The sequence below is a fragment of the Ovis canadensis genome, chromosome 22, assembly GCF_042477335.2.
Source record: "Ovis canadensis isolate MfBH-ARS-UI-01 breed Bighorn chromosome 22, ARS-UI_OviCan_v2, whole genome shotgun sequence".
NCBI classification, from domain to species: Eukaryota; Metazoa; Chordata; class Mammalia; order Artiodactyla; family Bovidae; genus Ovis; species Ovis canadensis.
This window is the reverse complement of record NC_091266.1, coordinates 37,408,373-37,435,751: the sequence shown is the minus strand read 5'-3', so window position 1 is coordinate 37,435,751 and position 27,379 is coordinate 37,408,373. Positions and strand designations below refer to the sequence as shown.

General features: G+C 47.8%; 1 long non-coding RNA gene across 1 annotated transcript; it reads right to left on the bottom strand.

Moving 5' to 3' along the window:
- Nucleotides 1-1,670: 1,670 nt before the first annotated feature.
- Nucleotides 1,671-23,013, bottom strand: LOC138427904 (uncharacterized). The gene is made up of 3 exons (XR_011252225.1): nt 22,900-23,013; nt 22,662-22,765; nt 1,671-1,783 (listed from the first exon to the last, which is right to left on the bottom strand). It is a non-coding gene; the product is annotated as an uncharacterized lncRNA (long non-coding RNA).
- Nucleotides 23,014-27,379: the final 4,366 nt, after the last annotated feature.

The window sequence follows — 27,379 nt, the reverse complement described above, 5'->3', positions numbered from 1 at the left end:
TAAAATAATACTTCCAGATTATTCTTGTTTTAAAGAGAAAATGATAAGGAAAAGTAGGGGGAAATAACTACAGTCACAGCAAAGATTATAAAAATAGTACAGATTATTAAAAAAAAAAGCAATCAATACTACGTGCTATAGATTAGGCTTGTAAATAATCTCGTGGGACAAATTAAGGAGCCCTGAAAAGACTCAATTATCTATAGATACATATGCTATAACAGAGGTGGTATTGCATGGTTTGAATTAATTAGCTCTCCATATAAGAAAAAACTAGATTCTTATTTCACATCATATAAAAACAAAATTTAGAGGTATTAAAGACATAAAAGGCAAAACTACATTTTTTAGAAAAAAATAGAATGTTTTTTAGTACCTTTAGGGTAGGGCAAGACTTCTTGAACCAAGAATAAAAGCTCAAATTGTTAATATAAATGCTGATGTATTTCCCCACGTTCAAAATTTTAGGTTACACATGGAAATGACATAGGCAAGGTTGAAAGATGAAGCATAGACTGGGAGAGGACATGTACTGTGCACATCACCTACAAAGAGTCGGAGCACAGAGGACTTTACAAGGAATTCCAACAAATCAATATGAAACAAACAGCCCAGTAGAAAGGACAAACTCAATGGCCAAGGAAAATGTGAAAGAATGTCCAAGTTTGTTCTGCACAGCAAGGGAGACCATAAACAAAATGAAAAGACAACCCACAGAGTGGGAGAAAATATTTGCAAATGAAGCAACAAGGGATTAATCTCCAAAATATACAAACAGCTCATGCAGTGCTATGTAAAAGCCAAACAAAACTCCCCCCAAAATGGGCAGAAGATCTACATACACATTTTTCCAAAGAAGACATACAGATGGCCAAAAAGCACATGAAAAGATGCTCAACATCACTAACTCTCAGAGAAGTGCAAATCAAACCTACAAAGAAGTATCACTTCCCACCGGTCAGAATGGCCATCATCAAAAAGTCTACAAATCGTAAATGCTGAGAGGGTGTGAAGAAAAGGGAGCCCTCCTACATTGTTGGTGGGAATGTAAATTGGTACATATACCTATTGCTAAGTCACTTCAGTCGTGTTCGACTCTGTGCAATCCCACAGAAGGCAGCCCACAGGCTCCGCCGTCCCTGGGATTCTCCAGGCAAGAACACTGGAGTGGGCTGCCATTTCCTTCTCCAATGCAGGAAAGGGAAGAGTGAAAGTGAAGTTGCTCAGTCGTGTCCGACTCTTAGCGACTCCATGGACTGCGGCCCACTAGGCTCCTCCATCCATAGGATTTTCCAGGCAAAAGAGCTGGAGTGGGTGCCATTGCCTTCTCCTATATCCACTCTTTTTTAGATCCTTTGCTGTATATAGCAGAAACTAACACAACACTAGAAATCAACTTTATGCCACAGATATTAAAAAAGAAAAGAATGTCCAACCATTCTAGAAGCCATGGAAATGTGAATTTTTAAAAAATGAGATACCATTTAGAAAGATTAGACTGGAAAATTATTTAACATCTGACCAGACCAAGTGTTATCAATGAAGTAGGGAAAGAAGAACTCACATATTGATAGGAATATAAACTCAGATATTAGTCTAAGTGGAGGATGTGCATGCACATAGCCCACTTCCCTTCCAGGTGTACACTCCCGAGAAATCCTTACCTGCATTCACAAGAAGACATGTATTCAGATGTTCACCATTGAGGGAATTCCCTGGTAGTCCAGTGCTTCGGACTTGGCATTTTCACTGCCGTGGCCCAGATTCAATTCCTGGTGGGGAACTAAGATCCCACAGGCCATGTGGCACAGCAAAAAAAAAAAAAAAAAACCTTTACCATTGACAACAACAGGTTGAAAACAATCTAAGTGTCCATCAACAGCAGACTGGAAGGGAAGTACAATAACATGATGGAATTCTACACAGCAGTTAAAATGAACTGGAATTAAAATGATCTGTTAACATGGACAGTCTCCAGAACATGGTTTATGAAGCCAGAGAGAAGTGACAGAATAACATGTACAATATCTGGAGAAGGGAATGGCAACCCAATCCAGTTTGCTTGACTGGAGAATTCCCTGGATAGAGGAGCCTGGCGGGCTACGGTCCATGGGGTCACATAGAGTCGGATTCGACTAAGTGACTAACATACACACATGTACATCATATACTATTTATTGAGTTTTAACTTTCTGAAAACAAAATTAGATGACAGTTAAGGAAACACAAAAATGGAATGAAAGTACAAAAGTGTACGCGGGAATGATAACGACTGAGTTATTGATAGCAGAAAGCGAAGAAGAACTAAAGAGCCTCTTGATGAGAGTGAAAGAGAAGAGTGAAAAAGTTGGCTTCTGAGGGGCTGTGAGGGCGAGAGAGCCAGGAAGCCTGTCTCAACTCCCCACCTGCCCAGAGTGCTGTGTGGGTTGGAACCCAAAGGCAAGGGCAGAATGGACTGGTCCTGGGTTAGAGTTTGGCAGATTCACTGGATTCAATTTCGCTGAGATTTTCTGGCCACCAGCTGTGTCGAGCCCAGTGAGACAGAGGTGAGATAGGCTGGGGGTACGCAAGGCAGGGCCTGGGGTGGGGCACAGGCGTGAATCTAGCACAGTTGAGTAGAGGTGGCCAGAGAGGGTCAGGGGAGGCTGTACAAAAGACAGGGCCAGTTCAGCAAGTCTTTAAGGATACACTGGCGTTTCCCATGCAGATGCAGACATGGGACACACCTCTTGATTTAATTTTGCAGAGCTAAGGGATGAAGAAGGACTAAAGAGCCTCTTGATGAAAGTGAAAGAGGAGAGTGAAAAAGTTGGCTTAAAACTCAGCATTCAGAAAACTAAGATCATGGCATCTGGTCCCATCACTTCATGGCAAATAGATGGGGAAACAATGGAAACAGTGTGAGACTTTATTTTCTTGGGCTCCCAAATCACTACAGATGGTGACTGCAGCCTTGAAATTAAAAGATGCTTGCTCCTTGGAAGAAAAGCTACAACCAACCTAGACAGCATATTAAAAAGCAGAGACATTATTTTGCCAACAAGGGTCCGTCTAGTCAAAGCTCTGATTTTTCCAGTAGTCATGTATGGATTTGAGAGTTGGACTGTAAAGAAAGCTGAGCACCCAAGAACAGATGCTTTTGAACTGTGGTGTTGGAGAAGACTCTTGAGAGTCCCTTGGACTGCAAGGAGGTCCAACCAAGTAAAGGAAATCAGTCCTGAATATTCATTGGAAGGACTGTTGCTAAAGCTGAAACTCCAATACTTTGGCCACCTGATGTAAAGAACTGACTCCTTGGAAAAGACCCTGATGCTGGGAAAGATTGAAGGTGGGAGGAAAAGGGACGACAGAAGATGAGATGGCTGGATGGCATCACCAACTCAGACATGAGTCTGAGTAAGCTCCAGGAATTGGTGATAGACAGGGAAGCATGGCGTGCTTCAGTCCATGGGGTCTCAAGAGTTGGACATGACTGAGTGACTGAACTGAACTGAACTGAAGTTACTGATTGTGGTTTCCTTTGGGAAGGGAAGGAGTGAAGTGGGAGAGAGGAGAGGCACCCAGCAGTCTCAGTTGTATTTGCAGTTTTTCAATAAAACCTCTGAAGTTGGCATTTTATAATATTAAGGTTTGACAAAGTTGGATTGTGGATACACAGATGTTCTTATATTATTCTCTTTTCTTTGTTTGAAAATTTCATAATTATGCAACAAAGTTCAAAGTAAAAGAATTATTAGAAATAGCTTTATACCAATATAAGATTTTATATCTATAAGAAATGTTTATTGAAATACATAAAATGCCAAGCTTTGAATAAGAAGGAATAGAAAATAGGCCAACAACCAGTAAAATAATTGAAATTATAATCAAAATTAACACATTAAAATTTTTTCTCAGCTCAGTTGACTTTGTAGCTAAGTTCTACCAAACTCATAGTATTAAGCATATCTTTTAATTCTGATGCTTTAATATCTGGAGCCTGGCTAACCTTGGAGAGACTTACATCTGAGGGCCAGCCAATTCCTAGAGCTAGTAAAGGACTCACCTTCAAGCACGCCTTTGACCTGCAAACTAATCAATCCAGAGTCTACATACCCCACTCCATCTTCTCTGGGCTCTTTCACTCCAGGACACTATTCACCTGCTCTAATCACCCGGGGCCAGCCACCAGGCAACTAAGGGCAGCCCCTGTACCCAAGAGCCCACTGAAATGATTTCAACCAGTCAATCCTAAACCTGCTTGCCTTGCCTTGCCTTATCTCTTCCTGGTCTTATGCCTCAGAGCAACCCAAATTCAGGTCCATGAGGAAACACCTATAAGTGTTACTCACTTCAGCAGAGAACTGGAGTTACCCTAAGTATCTATCATTAGGAGAAAGGATGAGAAAAACCATGACGTGAATGAAAAATGCATTCTGTGGAGTAAATGGGCAGCAGTTGGAAGCAATGGGTTTGAGGAATATATAATAACATGGGTAAGTCTTAAAAGCAGTAAAAAGGAAAGAATAAAAAGAGATACAAAATGTGCACAGATTCTCTCTACTGTATAACCCAGGGAAGGACTCTGCTCAGTGTTATGTGGAAGCCTGGATGCGAGGGAGTTTGAGAGAGAATGGATACATATATGTGTGTGGCTGGGTCCCTTTGCTGTCTACCTGAAACTGTCATGACATTGTTAATCAGCTACACTCCAATACAAAATAAAAAAGTTTAATAAAAAATAAAATGTACACACATTTTAAACACAATATATTTCTCAAAGACACATATACACAGGTCTTCCCTGGAGGCTTAGCAGTAAAGCATCTGCCTGTAATGCAGGAGACCATCTACAACACAGGAGATACTTGTTTGGTCCCAGAGTTGGGAAGATGCCCTGGAGAAGGAAATGACAACCCACTCCAGTATTCTTGCCTAAAAAACCCACAGACAGAGGAGCCTGGAGGGCTATAGTCCATGGAATCACAAGAGTCGGAGAAGACTTTGTGACTAAACCACCACCATATATACCCAAGGGCACAGGCCAAGTGTCTGTGGGGGAAAGGGGGAAATACTAGCAGCGGTGGTGGTGAAGGGGAGAAAAATGCACATAGAAGAGAAAGGGCGAGTGTGAGCCCGATTTGGTTGCATGGTCCTGCATCACAGCTAAAACAGACACCACACACACTCACAAACACTAAAGCCTACATCTTATACCAGACCTGCTGGTTTCCTTAAAATCAAGTCTGGGGCCTCTAAGGTGGCAAAGGAAGGGTATTCAGGGGGCCCTGGGGTATAAGTACTGTTCTACTACTTGCCCTGCATGACAGGATACTCATTTTATAACTAATTGTTAAACTACACAAATAAGTCATATGGACTTTCTTTCTTATTCTTTTTCCCTCAGTTTTATTTATTTTTTATTTTTGGCTGTGCTGTGTCTTTGCTGTGCAGGCTTTCTCTAGTTGCGTCCAGCAGGGGCGACTCTTTGTTGTGCGGCTCAGGTTTCTCATTGCAGTGCCTTCTCTTGCTGTGGAGCATGGGCTTTAGGGCAAGCATGCCTCAGCAGTTGCAGTTCCCAGGCTCTAGAGCACAGACTCAGCAGTTATGACGCTTGGGCTTCTTTGCTCCGTAGCACCTGGGATCATCCCGGACCGGGGGTAGAACTCGTGTCTCCTGCATTGGCAGGTGGACTCTTCACCACTGAGCCACCAGGGACGCCCCTCTCATTCTGAAACATGGTCTTTTTTGTGCTTCTCTCGTGAAGTAGACAGAGGGGGCTTTGAGCATTTGTAGTCCACCTCATCTCCCTCTCCCTGGCTCCTTGTCTCTGAGAAGTTCTGAGGAACACAGGTTCAAAACTGTCAAACAGATCCAACTTTTGTTTCACTGAGGGGCAAACTGCAGTCCATGTGGGGCACCTCTGGACTGCCTGTCATCTTCTAAAGGGGGCTAAGCCAGTTGACTATGACGGTCCAGATGGGGATGAAGGCTCCGGTCACTCGGATCCCAGGAGGCTTCCCTTAATGTGCCTGGCACTGAGCCGGGCACAGGTGGTTGAGGTCTTGTCCCCACCCCACCCCCGCTGCAGGGACAACTGACCTGTGACGTCCACCCATGCCTGTGCTTCCTCTCCCTCGAAATCCTTCTGATGTCCCTTTTCTGACCTCATCAGGTCCTGTGCTTGTCAGTCCTCAGCCTCACCAGACTCCTCCCGGGAGAAAGTTAAAACAGAGTGACTTCCTGCCAGCCCCTGACTGAACCCACATTTTATCTCTTTGGCTTGAAGCCATCTGTCAGGAAAAGGCCCCTCTCCTTTGGGGGACTTACCTGTATGTCAATCTCAGGGTGTGTTTAAAAAGTTTCCATGGGACAGGGGAGAAAAGCAATAAGGTGGCCTGTGAATATTCCTTTCTCTGTGAATATTCCTCTCTCTGAGCAGGGAACACCTGCTCCTTTCAATCACCCTACAAGTAACATCCTACAAGAAGATGTTAGATCTTCTTTTCATATCTGTTTCATGGGTGATGATCATGGAGATGGTCTTGCCCAAGGCCACCCACAGAGTGAGAACTGAACAGCAGAGCCAGCTCACTCCAGAGCAGGTAGACCAAATCCTATCCATCAGGGCAGAGACTGATGTGGGGTTCACAACTGTTGTGGGGTTCACAACAAAGAGTGCATTCCTAACTGAGGAAGGATATTTGTGGAAGAGTACTTTTTCATCCCCTCTGGAGAGAGACTGGGGACATGGTGGTGGTTGACAGGTGCAGAAAAACGAACCTCTGCTGGCCTAGATGGCTCCAAGGCCTCGGTGGTCAGGTTCTCGCCCTCATGGGTGAGAGAGGGAGAGAGAAGGGGGCTGGGAAGGAGGGAGGATGGGCCCTGGGGATGTCTAGTGTGCGTGGGAAGAACCAGAAAGAATGAAAAGAACATAATTGGTGGCTATTTGGGGAAACTGGAGTTATTCTGAGATGGTAAGAATTCAGAGGAACAAATTCTGGGCTTTAAGAGAAAACACCAGGACAAGGCTGTCAGGAGCCACATAGACTCAGGCACACACTGGCCTTGGCAGGGGCTGCAGGTGTCTGAGGGTGCTTTGTAACAGCTTTGTAAGGTGTAAATAACCAGTCCTTGGTGGGAAGACGGAGAAGGCAATGGCACCCCACTCCAGTACTCTTGCCTGGAAAATCCCATGGACGGAGGAGCCTGGTAGGCTGCAGTCTATGGGGTCGCTGAGAGTCGGACGCGACTGAGCAACTTCACTTTCACTTTTTACTTTCCAGCATTGGAGAAGGAAATGGCAACCCACTCCAGTGTTCTTGCCTGGAGAATCCCAGGGACAGGGGAGCCTGGTGGGCTTCCATCTATGGGGTCGCACAGAGTCGGGCACGACTGAAGCGACTTAGCAGCAGCAGCAGCAGCAGTAATGCGAAGAAGTTCCGTTGCTGTCTCAGGGACAGGAGCAGGAATGCACAAATAACTGGGGACGAGCTCCCCCTTGTGGTATTTTGTGGTAATGGCAACCCTGAACTCAGGCCTGGGAATCTGGGGAGATTCCCTCAGGTACCAGCAAGAACTGATGGAGCATTGATAGTGTGTTGAAACTTGCAGGAGCCTTACACCTACTGTTTCACCTTTACAACAGCTGGAGGGAAACTGTTTCTCTTTGTCTGATCTTGTCCTCCACCCACAGCCGTGAGATGCAAGCTGAAAACTCACTTCCCAGACCTGGGGGACCTCTGCCCCTGTGTCCTGAACCTCTGCTGGTATTTCTAGAAAGCTTGTCTGCCTCTCTGATGCTGTTGCACTTTACTATGATTTGTTTATCTGACTGTTTATCTTCACCAAAGGACTGTAACTTCCAGCTTAGTCTCCATTACATCCCTGGCAGAGAGAAGGGACTGGATTAATCTGTCAGATGAACAAATGATGAATGAGAGAGGATTCCTGGCCTGGCATGCGTCGTTTGGACACAGGGTCAGCATCACCACAGTGGAGTTATGCAGTGCTCCAAGTGGGTGCTCATTTCAGGGAGAATGTCTCTAAAAAACACTAAGCTTGAAATCTTGGGTATTTCTCCCTGCAAAGCCCCAGATGACTTACATGTTCTATTCCTTCATATTAGAACGGTTCTCTCACTGGTAAGATGGAGAGAGGAAACAAGGGAGGAATTTTAGGACCTAACCGTCTGGATTTGGGACAGAATCCCGAGGCTTGGTGCTGGGCACTGTCACTGAAGTGGGGGAAGAGGGTCCAGCGGATAACGTCACCCAGCAGGTGAACCCCAGGACATTCTTTAAGCTGGCTCCTCAAACATGGGGTTAAGCTCAGTGGGGTCAGGGATCACACTGTTGGTCTCTCACCACATTACTTTTTGTAAGGTTTTTGTAAGTGACTCTGGCCTCTCCTGGTCAGAGGCTTCTCCTCTTTGGTCATCTGTATGTAGTGGTGGAAATGGCAGCAATGCCAGTGAAACCCTGGGCTCCCTTAAATGAGCCACAAAAACACCTTTGGCAACTCTCAGAGCGCTGGGAAGGCTTCCAACAGTTCAATTTTACAGATGCAGAAACTGAGACTCGAAGAATGTGGTCTTGCTCTCCAGTCTTTAGCTGGTAAGTAGCAGAACGGGGAGGGTGATCCAAGTCTGGTTCCAAACGTGTGACTAAATATACTCGCACAACCCAGATTCAAACAGTTCAAAGCAGTGGCAAGTCAGCCTCCCTTCCACCCTCTCTCTTTCAATCACCCCGTGGCTCTCCCCAGAGAACCAGAGCTATCGTTGTCTTGTGTCCTTCCCAAGCTTTTTCATACACATTCAGACCCACATGTTCTCCCTCCCTTCACGCGTACGTGGAGGGCGGCCTGGCACACGTCCTGTTCTGCATCTTATTCTTTACGCATAATACATCTTAGAGTTTGCTCCACATCAGTGTAATTAGAGCTCTCATTCTTTTTGTGGCTGCACATATTACACTGATGGATATAGCACAATTTTCTCGGTTCTCTGCGGATGGTCTTTTGTTTCCAATCTTTGAGATTACAAAAAACAAGGGAGGGTTGGAGAGGGGAAAATGAGTGCACCAATGTGAGCTGAGATTGCCCCAGAGGGAAATTACTACGACTGTACTTTCTTCATTCTCCAGCCTTACAGACATCTGTGAGTTCGCAGATACCCCCCTCTCTGCAACTAAAATGGTCCTGTTTTGTTCTCAGATAACTTAAAAAATACTTTGGTGAAGGAAATAGTGGAAGCACCAAAAAGCATTAGTAATCTGTCCTCTCCAGGCAAGGGGTGCTATTAGAAGATTGTATGGGGCTCTTTGTTTCAAAGAAAGTGAAGAACACTATGTGCTTTAGACCAAGTAGTGACACTTAATAGCAGCGGGAGATGAGGATAAATAAGACACTAGTCAACAGAACAGACAGGTACTCCATAGACAAAGGTCCCTAACCATTATAATTATTTTTGTTTCTTCTAATTAAGTGCCTGAAACAAAAGAGGCCATTAAGATGCCACTTGATCAGTACTTTAAAGAAAAAATAATATTTATTTATTTAACAGCACCAGGCCTTCTTTGTGGCATGTGGAATCTAGTTTCTTGACTAGGGATCAAACCTGCAACCCTGTGCATTGGGAGTTCAGAGTCTTAACCACTAGACCACAAGGGAAGTCCCAATCAGTAATTTTTAATAGTAAAAACTGGTGAACAGAGGCTAGAGTTGAGTTACTGTGACAAGGATTACTAGTTGCTTTCCAATATCTATTTCCCCCTTATCTCTCATAGAAATAGAAGCTCTTATGTATGACATCCCTTATATGTGGACTCTAAAAAGAAATGATACAAATGAACTTACTTACAGAAAGAGACTCACAGAGAGTGAACTTATGAGTTCCCGGGGAGTTTGGGATGGACACACACACACTGCTATATTTAAAATGGATAACCAGCAAAGACCTACTGTATAGCACCTGGAATTCCGCTTAATGTTCTGTGGCAGCCTGGATGGGAGGGTAGTCACATGGCCATACCTACCTACCTGCAAGGGAGGCTGGGAAACGTAGTCTTTATTCTTGGTAGCCACATGTTCTGCTAAAAATCAGAGGTTCTATTTCTTTAAAAAAAAAACAAACTTATAATTTTGTATTGGGGTATAGCCAATTCACAATGTTGTGATAGTTTCAGGTGAACAGTGAAGGGACTCAGCCATACAGACACATGTATCCATTCTGCCCCACACTCCTCTCCCATCCACGCTGCCACATAACAGTGAGCAGAGTTCCATGTGCTACACAGTAGGTCCTTGTTGGTTATCCAACCTTCTGCTCAGAACATAGAAGTGGTTATGAGGCATCTTGCCATGTGGATAAGGGCAATATTTAGTGGTGGTGAGAAAATAAGATAAAAAGGAGTGTAGGTCCCTGAGTGTCTTTGTGGACTAGAGATGCCATCCAGCCCTGGACAGCCTGCATTCTGTCACTCACATGAGAAAGAAATGAACTTTCACCTTGTTTAGGACACTGTTATTTTAGGTCTCTGTTACTTGCAGGTAAATAAGTAATGATGATAGATTGGTAAACCCCAGTGATAGGGAATGAGGTACCTCCCTCAATTTCCAGACCTGAGTCATTTCATAGACACCCTTAAGTAAAAGGAAAATAGTGTTCTTAGTGAGGAATTCTGTAATAACAGCAAAAGAATATTCTTTAATAATTATAGCTATCATTTATTGAACTTCATTATGTGCCAAGCTCTCTTATAAATGCTTAACATACAGTATTTAATCCTTGAAACTATATATAATCCATATACCAAAGAAAATTGGCATAGTAACAAAAATTAACTCAAAATGGATTATAGTTCTAAGTATAAAACCAACTATTAAATATCTAGAAGAACACAGGGGAGGAAATTTTTATGACTTTCTGTTAAGCAGAAACTTCTTATCTACAGCACCAAACTCACTACCCATTAAAGAAAAAAATCATAAATTCTACTTCATGAAAGTGTTAAAACTTCTGCTCTTCAGTAAACACTGCTCAGAAAATTAAAAGACAGGATACAGACTGGAGGCAAATATTTGCAAAACATATATCATGGATTGGGGAAGATCCCCTGCAGAAGGAAAAGGCTACCCACTCCAGTATTCTGGCCTGGAGAATTCCATGGACTACAGTCCATGGGGTCACAAAGAATCAGACATGACTGAGTGATTTTCACTTTCACATATCTGATCAAGGATTTGTATGCAAGATATATAAAGAGCTCTCAAAACTCAATAAAAAGAAAGCAAGCAGTTCATTTTTTGTAATGGACAGGTGATCTGAATATTTTACCAAATAGGCACATGGAAAGATTTTTAACATCATTAATCGTTAGGATAATGTAAATTAAAACCACAGTAAGGGGACTTCTCTGGCGGTCCCGTGGTTAAGACTCTGCACTTCCACTGCAGGGAGCACAGGTTTGATCCCCAGTTTGGGAACTAAGATCTCACATGCTACGCAGCCAAAAACAACAACAACAAAACACCACAATAAGATACCACACCTTAAAATGGTTAAAAACTGAACATATCAAGTGTTGACCAGGATATGGAGTGACTGCAACTGCCACACATTGCTGGTGGAATGAAAAATGGCTTATCCATTTTGGAAAACAGTTTGACAGTTTCTTATAAAAATATACTTACACACTTATCATATAACCCAGCAATCCCTCTCCTGGGTATTTAACTCAAGAAAAATAAAACTGGAATGTTCACCAAAATCCTGAACATGAATGTTCAGATTAGCTTTGTTCTTAGTTGCCCCAAACTGATAACAACCCTAAAGTCCTTCAACTGCGAATGGATATGCAAACTCTGGTACATCCATACAATGGAATACTACTCAGCAATACAAAAGTAATGAATTACTGACACATACAACAAGGATGAATCTTAACTGTATCATGCCAAGTGAAAAAAGCCAGACTCAAAAGGCTACATACAGGATGATTTCATTTCATGGCATTCTAGAAAAGGCAAACTTATAGGACAGAAAATAGAGCAGGTGTTACCAGGAGCTTCAGATGAGGAAGAGGGTATGAGGGACTTTGGGGGGATGGTGATGAAAATGTTCTATATCTGATCGTATACCCTCCTCATCCTTCAGCACCAGCTGAGAGATCACATCCCCTGGGCAGTTCACCCTGACCTATGAGTTTTGTCAAAACTCATAGAACTGTTCACTAAAAAAGGTGAAATTCGCTGTATGCAGATTATATCTCAAACATGACTTAGACTTCAAACTACTCTTTGAAGTAGGCACTGTTACCCCTATTCTACAGTTTAAGAAACTAAGATACGGAGAGATTTCAAGCTCACAGAGTCTAGCTCCAGACCTGTGCTCCTGACAGCGACACTATATTGCATTCCTCTCATGGTCTTCCTTTAAGGAATCCTTTACTATTTCAAGGGGAATTGAGCCCTAGAGAAAGAGGAACACTCATCCTTTAGAGAGATTATTAGTTTCTAGCTTCCAGCTAACGTGAATGCTTCTGTGGTCCATTAGAGTAGAAGCTCATGGAGGTCATGAGATCACATTTTACTCAATTTGCCATACAGAGGGTCCAATATAAACTATTTCCTGATTATCTTCCTCTCCATCTTCAGAAACTAGCACATACTGGAAATCTAGTGTTTGGAAAGACAACATGGAAGACCCTGGAACTCTCACCAAAATAGCAGATCAAAAGCTACATCCTGAGGGAATTGCAAAACTTCTATCATGAAGGACTATAAAAGTGAAGGGGCAGGGGGTGCTTCCCTAATGCTTCCTTAGTGAAGAATCTCCCTGCCAATGCGAGAGACACGGGTTCCATCCCTGGTCCTGGGAGATCCCACAAAGCTCATGCACTGCAACTACTGACCTTGTGCTTTAGAGTCTGCGAGCTGCAACTACTGAGCCCACGTGCTGCAGCTGCTAAAACCCTTGTGCCCTAATCTGTGCTCCGCAACAAGAGAAGCCACCGCAATGAGAACCCCTTGCCTGCAACTAGAGAGCAACTCCCACTTGAGGCAACTAGAGAAAAGTCCACATAGCAACAAAGACCCAGCACAGCCAAAAATAAACAAATAAGTGTGTGTGTGTGTGTATATATATATATATATATATGAAGGCTGATGATTCCTATCACATCTCCATCCAACTGTCAAGACACAGTAAAGCATGGATAAGGCCTGGACAAAAGTTCAGTCACTACAGCACACAGGAGTGCTATGTGGAGCCTGTGGCACGTCACCGTAGAATAGTCACAGAGGAGGCACCTCTCATGGTCCAGCAAAGACGCAAGAGCCTTTTTTTCCCCAAAAAGAAAATAGCTACTCACAGAAGGGGGCTTAGTTTGCTATAAATCACTAGGTGTACATGAGACACCAAGATGGACTGAGCCGGCTGCTATTTGATCTAGCTAACCATGTGTTGACTGTACCCTTTAGAGTCTGTCACCAAGCAGAAATGGAATCCAGTGCAAATAAGTCCTGAAGGCATAAGTAAGTGTCCAGTACAGTACAGTCACCAGGGCCTGGACTAGGGGGAGGTAGACAAGATGTCTATGGTGTAAAATTTATGGAGGCATTCACACAGGTGCTGAGCCAGTACTTGCACAATCCTAAGAGTGGATGCCTCTGTGTATTTTTCACAACAAGGAGCCCACGGGCCTCACTCTAGCTTATACTACAATATGCCACCCCTCACTCTACATTTATGATCTCATGGGGAATACCCTAACATCAGATGAGGGAGGAAGAAAAGTTTCAAGGCCAGTTTACAGTGCAATACAATGACTCTGGTCAGAAACAAATCATTGCTGTACAGTCCCATTCGGGATGGCTCTGAGAAACAACAGAAAAGAGAATCTTACCCAATGGGTAGAATGTCAAACAGTGTATTTTGTGCTCACCCTGTCTGCAGACAGAAGATGACCTGAGGTAAGGATCTGCTGTGAATGTATGGGTGGTGGCTGATGGTTTAGACAGATGGTCAAGGACTTAAAAGGATTGATGTTAGAGGTTTCGGGTAAGGAAGTGGAAGAAAAAGGATAAAGAGGAATCTTTGGGAATGGATATAGAGTGTGAAAATATTCATGTTTTATGACATCAAGCACCAAAAACTATTATAGAGCAGGTTCTTAATAATCAGGTGGACAAGATAACACATTCTGGATCTGAGTCCTTTACCCTAGGGAACTCCAGGGCCTGCCGAACCTTCTAGATGGTCCCAAGACTGGAATGAAGGCTATATCTGAATTCAACATCTCATCAAAGCCAACCTGGTCACCATCATTGGGAAAGTACCTAATTTGCCAGCAGCAGCAATCAACCCCAGGTCCCCTATTCTATCACCCCAGGGGGACTTATTAGACCAGGATCTAGTGGAAGCTTTGGCTGTATCTTCACCAAATATCAAGATTCTGCCAATATTATCTCCCATAGTCTATGCCTTATAACTGCCTTATTTCCCACACAACATTGCTTCTTAAGAATTCATATTCCATCACAATACTGTAAAGTAATTATCCTCCGATTTAAATAAATAAATAAAATTTAAAAAAAGAATTCATATTGCAGTTTCAAAATGAGGCTAAAATTCATAATATTGACTGATCTTATATATTTCATCATCCAGAAGCAGCTGGCTTTACAGATCAGTGGAATGGTATAAAGGAAACCATGGCGCTTGATATGCTCGGTCACTTCAGTGCTATCTGACTCTTTGCGACATTATGCACTGTAGCCCACCAGGCTCCTCTGTCCATGGGATTCTCCAGACAAGAATATGAGAGTCTGCAGCTTGTCCCATCAAATCCATCCTCCCTTTTTCCTGAGCATATGGTTGTCTACACAGGGACCACATTTCACAAGCTCCCTCATTTACCTCAATGGAATGTGAGTGGAACTGAGAAGTCATTTCAAGTCATCTTAAAGAGCCTGCCCTGGAGTTGGCTGTACCCTTTCCTTCCTGCTAGCCAGGACCGACAACTTTGCAAGGCACTTACTGAGAATGGCAGAACTCCCTCACTAGCTCAGGTCTGGAGATGTGTTCAACCCTCTTCCCTGGTTTTAAGAGAAAAATACATTTTGTCTCATTTGACCCATTGTGTTTCTGGACTCTTTGTTAAAAAAAATTAGCTTTTTATCATGGTGTGCTACAGGACTTCAAGGATGAGCTCTATGTTGTGGGCTAGTGATTAATATAGAAAGCTATTTCTCCCACAACCCAATTATATGGGCCCCAAAAGAGGGGCAGAACTTGCTACAAGTACCCAATGACTCTCTCACTGCTTATGACCCTTATTTCTGCTGGATTGGGGTTAGGGAGTCCTCAAAGGAAGAAAGTTCCTACCAGGAGAAACAACAATATTTTTACTGAATTATAAGCAGAAACTGCTACCTGGTCACTTCTGGTTGCTCACGGCAATGGATAAAGATGTTAAAGAGGGATTATGGGATTGGCCACGGTGATTAATTCTGAATATCAAGATCAAGCAGGATTTTTTTCTACACCATAGGCAAAAGGAAGTATTTGTGGAAACAAGGGGCTCCCCTGGGGAGCCTCCTAATGCTGTTATGTCCAGTGGTAAAAGTTAATGGAAATTAAAGTTTAAAACATTGATGGAAGTAAAAGTTAACATTAACTATAACCCTTCCTAGGCAGGATCATTAAGGTTCTCAGATCCTTCAGAAGTAGAAGCGTGCTCCTCCTCTGGGTAAAGAGAAAACCAGCAGGTGATAGCTGAAGGCAAGACAAACAGAACGGAAAAAGGAGGAGGGATGTCATAAATACAAAACAGAATCTAATATTACAGAAAGAAAGTGGCTTTTACCTCCTGACCTTCTGTCATATTAGACATTTACATATTTGAATTTATTTGCATTTTCTTCCAGTTCTTATTTCCTTGCTATTATATTATTATGTGTGGTGATAATTGTCTTTACAGTTTGGTCTAGTTCACAGGTTGCAGAATACTGAGCTAGGATGCCAAAAGAAAAAGAGGAGGAATAAAAGGAAGACTCTGAATTTAGAGCTATGAGGGTCTGGAATGTCTCCCTTGAGGGCAAGTCAAATGCACTCTGTATGAATGACAGTAGCATGACATTGGATGGGAGCATTTTGTAGGGGAAAGACTGTAAATTTAGAAAGAAATGTGTGTATGGATGTCGGGCAGTCAACGGTGTGGACTATAGCAGCATTTATCATCCCCCACCCCCTCCTTTTTTAAACCCTTCTGAACACTTTCTGATTGGAGAGACTCTCCCCACAGAAGGTCAACATTGGTGGGTGAATTTTAGTTTTTCATATAGAAGCCTAAAAGACTATGTTCATTTTCTCCCCATCTGTGATAGCTGGTGCCTACATGTGTCCTAGGTTTAGCCAATCAAACGATCCCACACAAGATTTAAATCTGAAGGATTAAGGTCAGTAAGGATGGAAGGAGACTTGAAAGATTACACATAGTGATACTTGTATCTCTAGATACAAGAGTCTAGAGATCGGGTGCCAGCAGTAATGTACTAACCAGGCTTTTCTGCGGTGTGACCTTCTGGTGTTTCCTGATACAATCTTCCTCATTTTTCAACCTTCCTGTTGCTCCTGTAAACTATCCAATATCCCTGTATTAAGTTAAATTTTCTCTTGAGTTAGCTGAAGCCAGACTTAAACACTGCTGAGCAGGGAGAAAAGTATTCTTGCCTAGAGAATTCCACTGATGAAGAAACCTGGCAGGCTGGAGTCGATGGGGTCGCAGAGTCAGATATGACTGAGCAACTAACACTTTCAAGGAAGGGGTGGATTCTCTGCAGTCTTGGGCAGAGAAGTAGTCTCTGAACTTTATACAGGTGGGAAGGGTTTCTGTCCTCTACTGGCTGGAGAGGAATGCTTGTTTCCTACAGCCTCTTGTGGACTCTGGTCACTAAGAAGACTCATTTGTCCTCATAACCAAGGAGGCTATTGACAGTTGCCAGGCCTGTGGCCCCAAAGACTCAGCCCTCCTTCCCACTGCCCTGACATCCAAGGGCCATAAAGGCAGAGATGCCGTGTAGGCTCAGTTGTCTGGGGAGGAGCAGTCAGGGCCGATCAGCTCCTTTTTCCTGGGATTCCTGGCTGTTCCAAGGAATGCGGGGCTTCCCTGGTGGTTCAGAGGGTAAAGAATCTGCCTGCAATGCAGGAGACCTGGATTCGATCCCTGGGCGGGCAAGAGCCCCTGGAGAAAGGAATGGCTAGCCATTCCAGTATTCTTGCCTTAGAAATCCCATGGGCAGAGGAGCCTGGTGGGCTACAGTCCACGGGGTCACAAAGAGTCAGACACAACTGAGCAACTAACTTTTTCACCAAGGAATGTGAAGAGGAACAGCTGCATTCACTGTAATGAACCTCACAACACAGCTACAAAGGGGGCTGCCCAGTAACACAGGAGCCCAAGGTGCTTTTTCTTCAACACAAAATAAGGGGTACCTGAACTCCTCTATCAGCCTTGCCTTTGCCTGAGTCCTTCCTGGAAACCACTAGCTAAGCCACCTGAGGGGAGAACATATTGGGGGATGATTCCATGGGGGCCTCTTGGGCTGTCATCTCTCTGTAGTGGAGTAATGCCCGCCCTGAGGTCCTCCCCACGGGGCCCAGGACACAGGTAGGACTAGAGAGAAAGAGGCGCACAGCGGTGCTCATTTGTGCTGGAGGGCCACCAGCAAGTGTGCCCTTCTGAGTTCTCACCCTGCAACTCTCCTCCTGGCCACAGGATGAATTCTCACTCGAAGTACCCAGCTCCTCCGGCGGCGGGTTACCAAGCATTTGCACTTCTGCAGCTGGGCCGATCCCCGGGCAGTTGAGCGCTTCTTTAGACTCTACCCCGAAACCCACAGGAGCGAATCCGCGGCCTGGGCGGCCCCCGGGTTGGGCAGGGCCCGACCTCTGCTCAGTCGCGCGTTTCCCACAATTTCTGAAGGCGGGGTTGGGGTAGGGAGCCCTAGAATAGGCAGAAAAAGCAAAGTCGCCGCGCACTTGCCTGCACGGGTCCGGGTCTTGGGCCCCAGGAAGGGATAAAGCCCACAGGAGAGGCCGATGGCAGATTTCGCCGAGGCCAGGAGCCGCCTAGGGCGCGCGTTCCTGGAGCGCGTTCCTTCTCTACCCGCGGCCGAGGCCGCCGCCTCTCAGGCCGCCCTCCGCAGCCCAGGTCAGCGCCGGGAGGCTAGATTCCCTAGCCTCTCAGGTCCACTTGGCCGAGTGGAGCCACTCGCTGCTGAAGGAAGGGCCAACTTTGCCGAGTTCCCCAGCCCTGCGGGGACAAGACCGCATCCCCGGGCCCGTGGGATCCACCTCAGAGCTGGGTAGAGGCTTGACTTTACCGACTGATCCGATCCAAGCTGGTGGACGCAGCCTGCGTTTTCTCCGCTGCCGCCCGGCCCCTCCCCCTAGGAGACCAGTTTGGGAGGACAGAAGTACAAGATGCCCCTCTTCTCCTCTATTTATATCCCTTATCCCAGACCTCTTGGTACTGGGCTTTAAAACGAGAGCCCATTTCTCACACTTTTCTCATTTCTTGCCGTTCCAAACTGGCATCCCCTGCCCGTCTGGCCTCAACGGAGGCGAGGGGACACTCACTAATTGTCCTACAGAGCTTTCCGCCGAATTTTTGGTCTGGACACAGGCTAGAGGCAGTCCGCATGAAAGCAGAGTTTTCCGCATGCTCTGGATGGGTCCTGAGCGCCGCAGGGCAGCTCCCCGCAGGCCGGTGCTGGAGCTCACTGGCGTCCTGTGAACTCCGGTGACCTGGCGGTGACACCCCGCGACAAGCTGTGTGGAAGGACAGTGGAACTCACCCCTGGGCAGAAGGTGCAGGAACTGGTAGGGGGTCCCTAGAGCTATTTGGCTCAGTTGGTGAAATCAAAGGCCCCAGGCCTTCCAGTGACTCCGCTACTTCTATCTACCCCACCCCCATCAAGAAACATCCAGTCTCTGAGGGACCCCTCACTCTCTCGAGGCTGGAAGCCTTCCCGACAGCACCGAGGCTGCGCCAGCACTATAAACAGCGCTGGAGTCACCTTGTGATCCAGCGTGCCCACGCAGAGAGGCAGGCTAGCACCTGGGACTGTGACCTGGGGCTTCTGTGGGGTCAATGAACTGTCCTCCCCGACTCATCCTGCCCACCAACCAGCAGAATCCGCCTCAGTGGAGCAACCATGCCTCCCCTGTGCTGACCAGGAAGCCCCCAATTTCAGGTCTGAGATGCCAAAGGGAGAGAAGTAGAAGCCTTTGGGTAGAAATGGGTTCAAGGGTACCACTCTGTGTCTATGAGCTTGTGGGCTGGACTCCTGAACAAAATGCGCCAACACACAAGAGCCGGTTTTCCCCTGTTAGCAAGTGAACTAGTGAGAGGATTCTGCAGAGGCTCCTAAGTGTTTTCCTGTGAACCTGTGGGACCCACCTCCGGGCCTATGTGCAGTCAGGTGTGACCTTGTGGCCAGGGAACAGGTGGGTGAATGCCCATGCCCGCAAGCCCGCAGTTTCCCTAGACGGACACAATCGTGAGGGTGAGATCTGGGGACAGCAGCTGTTGTGTAACCAAGGATCCTGCTGGAATGAATGTGTAGACATATGACAGGATCGTTCCGCCCTGTGGACTCACTGAGACCTAGCCTGGGAGTGAGATAGGAAGAAGGCAGTGTGAGCACGCGTGGAAGGTGTGCGGTGTGTCTATGGAAGCGGTGATGGACATTGCTCCGCAGCGGCCCCACCCTGCCGGGGCCTCCAGCCCTCTGGGGCTGAGCCTGTCTCCACCGTCCCATCCTGTTGGCTACCGGGTCTCACCCCGAGGGCCTGCCCCGCGGACAGTTGGGCGCCTGTGAACACGAGGACTCGCTAATTGTTCCCTGTTGCCGGGAGGAGCAGGAAGTGCAGCACCTAAATGCACGGTAAGCCTCCCTTTGAAGCGCTGAGTAGGGAAAGCTGCGAGGCCACTCGACTTTACCCCAGGAATCAAGAATCTGCGGATGGGGAGGGGAGGGAGGGGACCTCTGCAGTTTGTAGGAACCGCCCCCTACTGCCCCACCCCTCCTGGTGCACAGAAAACCTAGGTCAAGCCACCTAGGGGCTCGGGGCGCCACTCCTGGAGCACCAGCTAAGAGCCAAACGCTTTTACTTGCCTTATCTCCTTAATCCCTTCTGTAATCCAGGGAAGGGTTGGCCCTATAATTTGGACAAGGAAACTGCAGGCTCCTAAAATTTAATTAACTTGCCGGAGGTTAGAAAGCAGGGAAGCAGAGCCCAAAACCTAGGCTGATGCCCAAAGTCACCTCAGCAGGCACCTGGGAGTGAAAGAGAATTTTAGAAAGAGGGACAGGTGCACTGGAAAAAGAGGGGCCATGCAGGTAAACAGGGAAGGAGCAGGACATAAGATAGCAGGGAGTGATGAGGCCTGTAGCATGCTGGAGAGTGAATTTTAGGGTGTCAGTTGTGTCTGTGTTTTTAATTTCTTTAAATAAAATGGGAAAATACTCAGGCAAATAAAACTGTAGGCCATATTTGATAGATAAACTTGAGAACCCAGAATTAGATCTCAGACATACAGGGGTGGTACCTTGATCCTTGAAACAGCACCAGCACCACAGGAAGCTTGCTCTAAATCTGGAATCTCAAACCCCACCCCAGACATAATGAATAAGAAACTACATTTTAACAAGGTTCCCAAGTGTTTATTATACACCTGAAAGTTTAAGACTGTCAGGTGAAATTTATATATAAATGAATATACCTTCAGTTCAGTTCAGTCGCTCAGTCATGTCTGACTTTGCGACCCATGAACCGCAGCACGCCAGGTCTCCCTTCCATCACCAACTCCCGGAGTTTACCCAAACTCATGTCCATTGAGTCGGTGATGCAATCCAACCATCTCATCCTCTGTCTTCCCCTTCTCCTGCCCTCAATCTTTCCCAGCATCAGGGTCTTTTCAAATGAGTCAGCTCTTTGCATCAGGTGGCCAAAGTATTTGAGTTTCAGCTTCAACATCAGTCCTTCCAATGAACACCCAGGACTGATTTCCTTTAGGATGAACTGGTTGGATCTCCTTGCAGTCCAAGGGACTCTCAAGAATCTTCTCCAACACCACAGTTCAAAAGGATCAATTCTTCTTCGGCGCTCAGCTTTCTTTATAGTCACATCTATACATGACTACTGGAAAAACCATAGCCTTGAACACACCTTATACTGTACATAAAAGAACCTCCCAGAGACAACTCACCTACCCTCCTCCCCCTTCTCTGTCACTCTGGAGAAGGCAGGGAAGAAGGGAAGACAATGCTCTCTTTTCTTTTCATATTCTGACTGAATTTTACTGTTTAAAAGGTCAGGGCATAAGCCCTTGCTAATTCTCTGACCCACCCCAACAGGCTCCCCCATCCTCCAACCCAGAACAACCTCCTCCAGCTACAGGCTTTGCTCAGAGCAGATGGAAAAGAGAGGAAGGAGTCGTGTGCCCTTAGGCAAGTTGCTTAACCTCTCTAGACTTCAATTTTCCTTGTCTATAAAGTGGGATTAAAATACCACCCACGTCATAGGGTGGTTGTTAAGAATGTATTAATACCTTTAAAACCTAGTGCAGGTTAACTTCCTGGTTCTCCACTTCTTCCTCTAATGAAGTGTGGCATGCTCACTTCTATTTTAAATTTTCTGTTGGCCTGTGTCCTCTATCCTACTGACCCAAAAGAGGGAGGGCTGGAAGTATATGCAACCCCCTTCCAATCCCAAAGGGCTCCTGGAAGGTGGTAAACCCTGGCTGGGAAAGCCTAAAGGGTTAGGTGTGGGGAAGGAGGAGGGCAAGGTCTCAAGTCCTGGCAGTGCTGCAGAGGGGATCCTGGAGTGGGGGAGCAGTAAGAGCTGGAGGAAACCGTGGACTGGGGTGGCTTGGAAATATTTTTTCCAAAGTCCTAAGGGAGCCGGGCACAACTGAAGTGACTTAGCAGCAGCAGCAAGGGAGCAAACTCCCAGTGGACTTCTGAGCTAAGAGCTCCCTCCATAAAACAAGACATTCCTTGAGGAGTCCTCCCCAAGTCCACCACATCCTGGGACTTGCCATCCATCCCAAAGAAACTGGTTCCAGGGTCAGACCCTGGGGTCTGACCTGGTGGCTCAGAGGTTAAAGGGTCTGCCTGTCAACGCGAGAGACCTGGGTTCAATCGCTGGGTCTAGAAGATCCCCTGGAGAAGGAAATGGCAACCCAAGGAAATGGCAACCCACTCCAGTATTCTTGCCTGGAGAATCTCACGGGGTCACAAAGAGTTGGACACGACTGAGCGACTTCACACTCTTTCTTTCACTTTCTAATGCTGGTGTCGTGTGCCCTTAGGCAGGTTGCTTAACCTCTCTGGACTTCAATTTTCCTTGCCTATAACGTGGGATTAGAATACCACCCACGTCATAGGGTGGTTGTTAAGAATGTATTAATACCTTTAAAACCTAGTGCAGTTCCTGGAATACAGCAAGTGCTCGATATTGTTAATTATTAATATTATTATCGTTATTATTTTCCACTGGGGCTGGTAGCAGCCGTCCCTGAGGTCTCCAGGGTCCCTCAGACCACAAGCTCCCAGGGCCTCGGTAGAGGCGCCTCTCCCCGCGCGGCCCCTAGAGGGCGCCCGGAACTCACTTGTCCAGCGTTTCTTCGAAGCCCAGGTCCGGCTCCAGCAGTCTCCGGGCCTTCAGCTTTCCGGACTTGGGACTCCTCCCGCAGGAACCAAAGATACATGGGCTCTGGGGCCACAGGGCGGAAAATGTGAGGCGGCAGGAGCAGCTCCCATCAAACCTCCCCATTGAATGGCACCCAGAAGGGGGGCCTCAGACCCCCCCATGCCCACGCCGCTGCCCCGCCGCCTTCTCGCACATACAAGGGGGCCAGATTGTTGTGGGCTTAGTGGAGGCAGCGGCGGCCGCTGGACCTCCCAGGCCTTGCTAGGGTTCTCGGCCGAATCCGGGGCGGCCCGCTGCCAGAGCTGCGGGGCTGGAAACGAAAATGCAGGCCTGGGCAATCTCCACCCCCAAACCGACCGGTAGTTGAATTAGACCCTCCTCCCTCCGGGCTAGGGGAGGAGAGATGGGGAAAGGAAAGGAAGGCCCTTGGCGGGATAGACGCGTGGTAACCATCCATAGGAACTTGATGGGGTCCCCCCTGGCGTGAGCTTGTGGAGGTAACTGCGAACGCAGCAGTGGAGACCTTACGCGTGCATGTGTGTGTGTGCCGTGTATGCGCGCGCGTAGAACAGCACACCTGTAGCTTGCCTTGTGTAACATCGCACACTCCAGTCGTAGTATAGTTGGAGGAGGTATGTGAGGTCTACAACAAAGCAGGCCCAGGGTGAGAGGATGTGATTTCAACACAACACGGGCACTCATCGCTCCCTCTACTCACCCCCGACGCCTCTCCCTCCCCCTCCCCTCTCCTTTCCTCCCCCTCCCTCTTTCCCCACTTGCACCTCCGCCCTGGCTTCCCACGCCCCAGTTGCAAACACCATATTCCGAGTCTGCTCTGAGCTCCTTGGAAAATCTGAACTGGCTGCAGACCTCTCACTCACTCAGCCTGTTCCTATCAGACTCCCGAGGATAAGGAATCCAGGAGTGAGTGCAGGTGGGCCGTTCCAGAGATCTTCCTGGGCCCGCCGTGGATTCGAACGATACGGGAAAAAAGCGCGGGCAGCTCCTCTTAGCTACCCAGGCAGTGACCTGGCTGCTGGGCTCCAAAATCTGAGCTGATTAGGAAGGCCTAGGAGAGTGAGACGCTACTTAGGAAGGGGAGGGGGTCTCAGTTCAGTTCAGACGCTCAATTGTGTCCGACTCTTGAGCGGGGCGGGGCGGTGGGGTGGGGTGTCTGGGAGGAGTAAAAGGGAAGTGTCTGTAGGGGGGCAAGTGTGTGTGGGGGGCAAGTGTGTGGGGTGGGGTGGGGGGGCAAGGGTGTGGGGTGGGGTGGGGGGGCAAGTGTGTGGGGCGGGATGGGGGAGCCAAGTGTGTTGGGGGGGAAGTGTGTGGGGGCGAGGGCCAAGTGTGCCTGAGCAAAGTTGCAGAAACAGAGAGGAAGTTTCCTCCAGCATCTGGCCTTAGTGTAGCATCTGGCCCCTCGTGCAGCTCTGGGGCCCCAGCTCTAGCCCACTGCCCCTTGCAGCATGTCCTCTGAGTCCCAGCTGCTCCAGTTCTGCACAGCCTGGAGATCCCTGCATAACTATCATACACCTGGAACCGGCCTGCCCATCTGCAGGTCACTCACACCACAAACAGGACGCCTGTACAGTACAGACCCCATACCTGCCACTGCGGTGGGCGCTTCACAAGGCAGTGCTCAGACTGTGCCCATAGAGCTCCCAAGCATGGATCTGGCCACACAAAGCCGCTATTATCGTTAACAGGTTAGGCCAGATTCTCTGTGTGCCACCCCAGGGGGCGGGGGCAAGTGGGCGCTAGGACCCCAGCCCTGCTTGGGTTTCTGGGCCCCAGAAGGCCACCACCCAGTCAGCCAGGTCTGAAGGGGTATCAGGGCTCACTCACTGCAGGATTTGGTCAGTGCAGTCGGTTCACTCAAGCCAAGGAAGGATGTGGCCCTTTCTGCTCAGACAGGTTCGTTAATTCCTCTTCTCCCTCCGCATCTCTACACACCATTATTCGGATCATTTGTTTCTTTTTTATTTTTGAACAGAGACAGACCCTTGCCTGCAGGAGCGGCGGCAGATAGGAGTGGTGAGCTTTGTTTGTGCGGCGGGTGGTTGGCCCAGACTGTGACCCTGGCAGTCCCCCTCCCTTCCAGCCCGCGTCCCCTCGGGACTACGGGGTGTGCGGGCCCCGCCTCCATCCCGGCCTGTCCTCGCCGCGGCCCTCGGCCGACGCGGGATTTACCGAGATTCGGTCCCAACGAATTCCCGACCGAGAAAGGGGAGTCGTACGCCGTCCTTCAGCGCCGAGGGCCCCAGTACCCCGGGGAGTGTGCCCCCACCCCTGAGACGCGTTGCCCAGGGTCCCGAGCGCGTGGGAGGGGCCCCGGGAGAGCGCGCGACCGGGGCGGCCTGGGAGCCCTGGAAACAGGCGAGCGGGAGCCGGAGCGGGGAGCGGTGGGGATGGGCTCCCGGGATTCCGGCGTGCGGAAGCCCAGTTCTCCGAGAGGCCTGAATAAGCTGGACAGGGTCCGAGAGCAGAGGGGCTGAGGGGCCTGGCCCCACGCTGTTTTGAGTGTGACCCCAGCTGTTGGTGAAGATCCGGGACGTAGGAGGTATTGGGGGGAGGAGGTGTGTTATGCCTGATTTTGCCTGCTTTGTCTCGCCAGAGCAGAGGTGAGGGAGTGCTGGTGAAGGGTTGGGGTTCTCGGGAGCCTGTTTGGTGGTTGAGTTTGAGCCGGACAGCCACTCCCCGTTCCTGCCTCGGCTAGACAGCCTGTGGCCAGAAAATATCCAGGAGCCCCCGGGCGCCCAGCCTGAAGGGTCCCAGCAGTCAGGAGGCAGGAGGAAGGCCCCAGTTTCCCCTGGGGTCAGCAACTCTGGAATACAGCAACCTGCAGGCACTGAAGGTGCCTCTTAAAGACGCAAATAAAGGAGAGACGGCACCAACTGAAAATGGTTTAGGCTGGGCAGCTCCAGTCTCGGCAGGAGGGGAGGGAGAGCCAGACCTACCCAGGTAGGAGGAGCAGATTTCTGCGGTTGCAAGAGGCCATTTCCGGATTTCGATTTCGCTTGGCCCGGTACTGGATGCCGCTGCCTGCACAGGCAGGAGGCCCACTGCAGACCTGACTTTGAGACCAGAACTTTCTCCCCTTGACCCACACACTGTCAGGGTCTGGCCTGGTCACCCACCCCGTGGGTCTGGAGTTGGGGCAGCCCCTCCACCTTGGAAGTCCTTTGGACTCAGAATCCTCCTCTCCTTCCCAGATCCTGCTTAAAGAGGAGCACAGATAGGGGTGGACAAGCAGTGCCCCTTCCGCACTCAGCCAAATTTCCTCCTGGGCCTCCTTGGGTTGGAGGTTGCTGTGCTTTGTCCTGTGATATGGCAGAGCCAAGAGGGCAGTCTAGGCCAGGATAAGGGCTCTGTTGGTTTCCATAACTCTCTTGCCCTCAACCCCAGTCTGGGTGCACACAGCTCTGCATACACAAACAAGCCCCACACCCTACTCTCTTCCAGTTTTTAGCCACAAAGTTCTCTCACTCTTCCACCGTAAAGAAAGAGCCCCCTATGTCCCCACTCCACTACCCCAGGATGGCATGTTTCCCAAAGCCTCTACCACCTAGCTTCTTCCAGAAAAGCAAGCTTAAGTCAGTTTTGTGTATCCTGACATTGGTCTGTTAGGTGGGGGACTAAATATTATGGGGAGTGTTGTGTACTGTGGCTGCTGTCCCGGCTAGAGTGGTCTGGGGCCTCCCTGAAGGTCCCGGGGAAGTCAGGTTTTCAGATCCCTCCTAGGCCAGGCTAGTCTGGGAGCTTGGAAGTCTTGCTTCAAGCATCACAGAAGATCCCGGTCCGATTACTCATAGAATGCTCTAATCTCTGCAGCTTGCTGGGTAAGGTCCTAGGACCCCAAACTCCTAGCAGATGTGTATACCCCTACAATGGATCTGCACACCCCACCATCATGTACTCCAGCAGTGTACAATTATACCCACTCACACAGCACCATACACACTCACCGCAGGGACATGTCATCCACAATGATCCCTACTCCCCATTAATTCACTCCCCCAATTATATACAATCCTAGACAAGTATCACTCATACAGTGAAATACACCTCTAACACGATTACATACATACAGTTATAGATGATATACAACCATAAACTCACACATTTAACACAAAATAGATTTATAAGAAACTAATATGTACTATCACAAATATTAGCCCCTGATTCACTAACAATCACAGATGTTGGTGAGTGATTATACAACTACCCAAAAAGCCACATTTACACATGATCACACACATACCAATACAAGTCTGTATATATAATGGTAGTTTCGATTCACAACTGAAGCAAAATAAGCACACACACCTGGATGCAAAATTACGCACTTGAACACTTGTTACACAAACATTCATTGCCAGTATAACAGCCTGATTGCCCACACCATCACACACACACAGTGCACACACATAACTCTCACTCCCAAAGACAAATCTTGAGCACTCACTGTTCCGGGAGACACTGGCTCTCCCAACTTTTCTCACTGCTGCCTTCTCTTCATTTCTCCTCCTCCTCCTTTCCTCTCTCCAGAACCTGACAGGTCCTGACCCCAAGATGTCCTTCAAACTTAAGTATGAGGGGCTGCCCTGGCTGCACCAGCTCACACCAGACCCAAGTAGCTGCAAGGTGCTGGGCTCAGCAAGGAGCAAGCAGCCTTGA